At 39.5% G+C, this 7,667-nt stretch overlaps 1 long non-coding RNA gene across 1 annotated transcript; it reads left to right on the top strand.

Moving 5' to 3' along the window:
• The first annotated feature begins 3,777 nt into the window (after nt 1-3,777).
• LOC138787364 (uncharacterized) lies at nt 3,778-5,438 on the top strand. The gene is made up of 2 exons (XR_011362353.1): nt 3,778-3,850; nt 4,317-5,438. It is a non-coding gene; the product is annotated as an uncharacterized lncRNA (long non-coding RNA).
• Nucleotides 5,439-7,667: the final 2,229 nt, after the last annotated feature.

The raw sequence follows: 7,667 nt of genomic DNA, 5'->3' as shown, positions 1-7,667 counted from the left end.
TACAAGGTGTTCAAGTGTATTTTTACTCAGCTGATTTAAAATACAAGTTGTAAAAAAAAGTGAGACATGTCACGTAATACAAGAAATTCAGGAAAAAAACATGCCAAAAATTGACAGTAAAATAAAAAACACTTATGAAATGTGTGTATTTCTCATTCCTGTTTCCATTTAAATCAACATTTGTGATTTTCAGCCTTGATACATTGTGGGTACACACCCCAGCAAATCAAGTGATTCATAGATCATGTGACTCAATGATTTGTGCTTTGTGTAAAATATGTCATATATAAAACACCACACAAAAAAATCCACAATGCCAGAAAAATGGTACAAACTCCCTGATAAAAACAACATTCATACAGCATGATGTATTTAGGGAAAAAAGTGAAACAAAACGCCACAAAAAATATTATGTTAGTTTTCTATTGAAAGAAAATACAAAAAAAAAAAAAGCACCGCTATGGTTATGTTCTCCTAACTTCTTTTTCTGGCTGAGGCCAAATAACAGCCGTTATTTCATAATTACAGCCGTCATTTGTACAATAATGGCTGTTATTTGGCCTCAAACAGCCAAAAAAGACGTTGTGGGAACATAACCAAAAAGTGATGTTTTTTCAGTGAATATAAGGCTATATTCACACACAGTAAAGTAAAAACAAACTACAGCCAAAAATAAGGATATACAGATTTTTTTCTTATCTAATAATGTGCCACATTAAAGTCTATGGAAATAAGCGCCTGCGCACACATTGTGAAAAAAAACTATACATTTGTTCTTGAACCCTACACATTGGCCTTTGGTCCCACAAAATTCAGGATTATTGGGTCCAGATAATTACATCCAGATTATTAGATAATATTAGATATTGATGCACCAATTTACACACAGGGATATTTTACAATAAAGACAATTACTGTATATTACCTATTATGGCAATACCACTTTGTACTATTCCTTATAATGGGATGGGATTTCATGTGGTTATTATGGTGATTGGATCAGAACCTTTTTTAGAATATATTTCCATGATTTTTCTCCATCACTACAATCTGCTTCCATGGACTATAATAGGGGCGTTTCGGGCGGCAGCCCGGGGCCCTGAGCTCCTGGGGGGCCCATGACCACCCAAAAAGACTTATACTTTCAGTGATGTATTGTCTCCTGGCTACACTTTCGCCATGATTTGCAACAATCACAGTTTTTTTATGGCAATTTTGCACAAATCAGGACATCATGACATTATCTGTCCTGTACTATGAACGCCAGGCTAGTGCTGCCATAGTTACAGTGGGGTGGGGGGGCCCAGGCTTGGTGAACAGCCCGGGGCCTATGGTAAAGTTAATCCGCCCCTGAACATCTGACATTTCCCCATAAATTATCATATGTGGAGAAGTGAAGTTACACCTTTCCAGGGATCATCTGCCATCATTCTGTTTCTTCATATTAAGATGTATGTAACATGAGCTGTTTCTGCCCCCTGAGTCCAGGAACATGCCCCTTACCTGTGTCTTCACCAGCTTCTTCCACCAGCAGGCAGGGTGAGGGGCTGCAGCACATACATGTGGGATCCTGTGGCCACCAGCAGGCTGGGTGAGGGGCTGCAGCACATACATGTGGGATCCTGTGGCCACCAGCAGGCAGGGTGAGGGGCTGCAGCACATACATGTGGGATCCTGTGGCCACCAGCAGGCAGGGTGAGGGGGTGCAGCACATATATGTGGGATCCTGTGGCCACCAGCAGGCTGGGTGAGGGGGTGCAGCACATACATGTGGGATCCTGTGGCCACCAGCAGGCAGGGTGAGGGGCTGCAGCACATACATGTGGGATCCTGTGGCCACCAGCAGGCAGGGTGAGGGGGTGCAGCACATATATGTGGGATCCTGTGGCCACCAGCAGGCTGGGTGAGGGGCTGCAGCACATACATGTGGGATCCTGTGGCCACCAGCAGGCAGGGTGAGGGGCTGCAGCACATACATGTGGGATCCTGTGGCCACCAGCAGGCAGGGTGAGGGGCTGCAGCACATACATGTGGGATCCTGTGGCCACCAGCAGGCAGGGTGAGGGGGTGCAGCACATACATGTGGGATCCTGTGGCCACCAGCAGGCAGGGTGAGGGGGTGCAGCACATACATGTGGGATCCTGTGGCCACCAGCAGGCAGGGTGAGGGGGTGCAGCACATACATGTGGGATCCTGTGGCCACCAGCAGGCAGGGTGAGGGGCTGCATCACATACATGTGGGATCCTGTGGCCACCAGCAGGCTGGGTGAGGGGGTGCAGCACATACATGTGGGATCCTGTGGCCACCAGCAGGCAGGGTGAGGGGGTGCAGCACATACATGTGGGATCCTGTGGCCACCAGCAGGCAGGGTGAGGGGCTGCAGAACATACATGTGGGATCCTGTGGCCACCAGCAGGCTGGGTGAGGGGCTGCAGCACATACATGTGGGATCCTGTGGCCACCAGCAGGCAGGGTGAGGGGGTGCAGCACATACATGTGGGATCCTGTGGCCACCAGCAGGCTGGGTGAGGGGGTGCAGCACATACATGTGGGATCCTGTGGCCACCAGCAGGCAGGGTGAGGGGGTGCAGCACATACATGTGGGATCCTGTGGCCACCAGCAGGCAGGGTGAGGGGGTGCAGCACATACATGTGGGATCCTGTGGCCACCAGCAGGCAGGGTGAGGGGCTGCAGCACATACATGTGGGATCCTGTGGCCACCAGCAGGCTGGGTGAGGGGGTGCAGCACATATATGTGGGATCCTGTGGCCACCAGCAGGCAGGGTGAGGGGGTGCAGCACATACATGTGGGATCCTGTGGCCACCAGCAGGCTGGGTGAGGGGGTGCAGCACATACATGTGGGATCCTGTGGCCACCAGCAGGCAGGGTGAGGGGGTGCAGCACATACATGTGGGATCCTGTGGCCACCAGCAGGCAGGGTGAGGGGCTGCAGCACATACATGTGGGATCCTGTGGCACATGTTGCTGGTTGCACAGCTGCTTAGCTGGAGATGAGAGAGTAAACAGAATCCCAGACAGAGGAGGAGGAGGAGGAAGAGCTGGAAGCATGGCACAATACACAGCCCACAGCTGGCACTGCTGCAGCATACATACATCTGATGCTGCCCAGTCGCATCCTTGGGTTGAGGTTCTGCATCTCCTTCTGCATTCTTCATTTTTTTGTTACTTGTTGCAGATAAAATGATCCCTTGTGGAATGTGACTAATCCTTTTAGCTTCCTGTCAACAGCGGCTGCAAAAAAGAATCTGATCTTTTAAATCAAAGATCAGAAGTCTATTGGAGGGAGATTTGTCATTTACATGACCTTTACTTACATGAATTAATCCCTGTTAACCTGCATTGAAAATATTGTCATGCCCCTTTAATCTTGAGTCCCTTTGATTAAAGAAGATTTTTTTTTATAGGGGAATAGGCATTGCTCTTCAGAAACATATTTCTATGTGTAATTCAATGCCAGTAAAGGGCAGTGCCAAGAGGGTGCTGGGTATAACCTGCAATCACTCACCTTCTAGAAGCCCTCAGCTCTGTTTATTCTGCTAGTCCTTGTTTACTCATTAGGAAAGGCTGTGCTTGTGTGCTGCTCAATGACACCATCTGCTTTGTTTTTAGACACAGCAGTCTGCCCCCTATCGGATGCCAGTGTAAATAACAGCCCATAGACTACAAAGCGACACGTAGAATAACACAAGTGCAGGGCAGGGAGGAAGGGATGTTCTCAAAGACCACATTATAATAACTGGGAGCCACGTCCAAGTCATCCGGCAAGCTGCAGTAATAGGGTCAAAGCTCATGTCTGGAGTGCATTGTAGTAGTGTCTACTGCTAGGTATGTGTGTCTTATTTCCTTTCCTCCCCACCCACGATTTATAGACTTTCTAATATAGCTTACCTATACACTTGTGTGTACATTCCATATATATATATATATATATATATATATATATATATATATATATATATATATATATAGATACACTAAAGCAGTGTTCTCCAACTTGTAATCTCCAACCTGCAACTGTCTGTCTGTTGAAAAACAACGAACAGGCTGTCATGGCATACTATTATTTATTATTATTATTATTATTATTATTATTATTATTATTATTAGGAGTTTTAGCTGGAAAGCCACAGGTTGGGAGAACATTGACCTATAGGGATATTTCGGATAATAGCCATGTATCGATACAACCAATAGAAATTGTTGTACAACTTAGCTTTCTGATCTTTCTACCTGCATTTCCTGTTGATTCTTTTTTTCCATATTTTTCTTTTTTTTTTTTTTTTTAAAAAAGGAATTTTTGGAAGAATAATCGATGAAATATTAGGAGGACAGAAGCCCCAGTGCAGTAGATGTAAGGAGATCTATGTGCAGTCATCGTATTTGATGTCTTCCTTCTATCTCTTTTGTTTTGTTTTTTGCTTTGATCATTTGAATGTAAATAAAAGTGTTAATAAATGTAAACAAATCATTTCCCTGAATGTAAACAAACATCGACTGTTCATGTTACATTGTATAGATCTTAATAATATTCTATCAAATATTGTGTAGTTAGCAGATATGATGACATGTGGCTTTCTGCCCTTTCAGACTGGGCTCTCTTCTTTTCCTGAAGGAGAATGTGAGCAGTTTTCTATAACAAAATGTCTTAGAGTGATCGTACAGTAACTACTGACAGCACTTGCTCTTATACATTTGGGTGCTTCTATAAAATACATAGTTTATAACAAAATTTATGTACTAAATGGCTGAAAAAGAAGAAGAAGAAGAGACCGAAGTCCCGGTTATGTTCGGCGGATTTGTGCATGCGGTTCAGTATTTCTACAAGTCATCTATTTGTATGGGAGAAATGTGACAGTCCTTACCGAGGATCCTACCAAAGTGATGTCCTAAAGATCCAAATCAATGCATTCATTCTATCTATCTATCTATCTATCTATCTATCTATCTATCTAATTTTCTATCATCTATGTATCTCATTTATATCCATCTAACTATCTATCATTACTTTATTCATTTAGTTATCCACCCACCATTCATTTCCCCACATCACATATATTTTTGAGTATCTGTAATTTGTATTCTCTTAATGCTACATCTGTCTATCCCTATCCATATTTTTTTGCCTAGCAATATTGCATCGGAAAATGTGTGTGCTAAAAGCATAACAGCTTGTACAGTGTATTGCCTGTCTATTACTATGTGTGTGCTTTGTTAAAATTCTGTTACTATGGACTTTTATCCTACATATAACGTATTACATAATTTGCCCCTTTGTTCTACCTGTTTGCTTCCCCCAACAAAATACTGAAGGTGAAAATTCTGTTACTATGTGTAGTAGGTAATAAAGGCAATTACCCAAGAAATATAAACAGGAAAACGTAAAAAAAATGCAATAAAATGGTTTGTCATAAAATTGTTCAGTTGCCTTTTTTTTATCTCCCTTCTTTGTTCCATTAACTATTTACCAGTTTGTGTATATTTACATATATGTGTGTGTATATAATAAATATTATTTATATAGATATATATTATATATATTATTATATTATATAAATATGATATCGCGAGTAGGCTATTTTGTGCCATATCCTCATAATTATAGTTATATATTTATCAGCACAGGATTTCAGAAAAGGTGCAAATAGGTGCAAAAATGTGAAAAGGTGCAAATAAATCAAGCAATTCTATGCTGATAAATATATATGAATAAATTGATATATGGAACTACACAATATAATATAAAAAAATAAATATATATATGTGTGTGTATATATATATATATATATATATATATATATATATATATATATATATATATATATAGTTTGTTAAGCACATAGTCCCATTCTTTACCATATCCATTGTTCTCTCTAAGGTGTATTAAACTTCCAGTAGTTTCATGGATAATAAACAATTCTTTAAATAGTCATTTTAAAATCTGGGCTGTGACATGATGACTGCATAATTCTAGTCAATTCTGAATAACCATAGAAGGAGGGCAGCCATGACTGGCAGATGCATATTTAGAGCTCATTCATTTTGTTAACCAGGATAATTTTAAATTCTCTATTAATTATTATTATTACAATTTATTTTAAAGTGTACATGATTCCAGAGTGCTGTGTACAATTAAATAAATGAAGAACTCTTCATTATTTGACTTGAAGATCAAAATTAGAAAAATAATAAGTGGGTCTGTTGATTAAGAATATACAGATAGTTGTTGTTGTTGTTGTTGTTGTTGTTGTTGTTATTATTATTATTATTATTATTATTATTATTATTATTATTATTATTATTATTATTATTATTATTATTATTATTATTATGATCATCCCCTTAAGGAGACAGCCAATTTCCATTTTTGCTCCTTGTGTTTAAAAGGCCATAGCAATTGCATTTTTTCACCTACAGACCCACAAGAGCCCTTATTTTTTGCCATAACAATAGTACTTTTAATTTTTTTTTTAGTAAACTATGCTGTGAAACTGAAAAAAAGACTTGTATAGGGAAACTGAAAAAAGAGCATTTCATTTCATGGGGTTTTGAGTTTACGCCATTTGTCCTATAATAAAACAGACATGTTATTTATGTACCTTAAGTCAGTACAATTAAAACGATAGGCAATTTATATAACTTTTATTTCACTGCTTTTCAAAAATTAAAAACCTTTAAAAATCATTATAATGTATATTTTTTGCTCTATGTAGCTATTTGAGGCATCCTTTTTGCGCCATGATCTGTACTTTTTATTGGTAGTTTCTTTGGGTATAATACAAATTTTTTTACCATTTTTTATTCTAATTCTTCAACAATTATGCACTTTGGCATTTTTTATTTTTTTTGTGGTTATGACATTTATAGTGCGATATCAGAAATGCCATTCCACACACACACGCAATACTAAATATGTTTATATTTTAATTTATAAAATGGGAAAAGGGGGTGATATAAACTTTTAATATGGGAAGGGATTTTTTATGATAATTTTTTTTTTACAGTAACTTTTAATCCCCCCCAGGGGACTCCTATGAGCAATGCACTGATTGCTCATAGGGATCAGTACAGTACATAGATACTGCACTGATTCATGTATCTGAAGCCCATAGTAATTGAGCGCTGAGTCAGGACCAGTGTTATTACTTGCTGACCCTGACTCAGTAAGTATAACAGATCGGGATCTCCCAATCACATTGTGAGTTGTGAGAACCCGATCTTCCACTAGACCAGGGATGCTTTTTTAACAGCATTTAAATGTTGCTGTCAGTTTTGACAGCAGCATTTAAATGTTTAATTAGCTGAAGCTACAATTGGGCCCCCAGGAGTGGCGCAGTACAGATCGGGATCAAAGTGTGACCCCCTTCTGTACCCCCTGAGGGACTCTATTACATATTGGTACATCATAGGTTCTTAGGGATTGTTGTTGTTGTTGTTATTATTATTATTATTATTATTATTTCTTTTTTTATCATCCATAAAAAGGAATATAATACAGGAAAGCATTAGAGGAAAACTATTAAGATTCCATAGGACCTAACATGAATGGATTATAAGAGTGTGAAGGGTTAACTAAGGATTTCCAGTGTAGAAATCCTTCCATCAGTCCACAACTAGTTATGCAGCATTGTTCTTTCTATCCCTA

This window comes from Dendropsophus ebraccatus, chromosome 3 (genome assembly GCF_027789765.1).
Source record: "Dendropsophus ebraccatus isolate aDenEbr1 chromosome 3, aDenEbr1.pat, whole genome shotgun sequence".
In the NCBI taxonomy this organism is placed as follows: domain Eukaryota; kingdom Metazoa; phylum Chordata; class Amphibia; order Anura; family Hylidae; genus Dendropsophus; species Dendropsophus ebraccatus.
The sequence above is the reverse complement of the archived record's forward strand: the minus strand, read 5'-3'. Positions and strand labels throughout refer to the sequence as shown.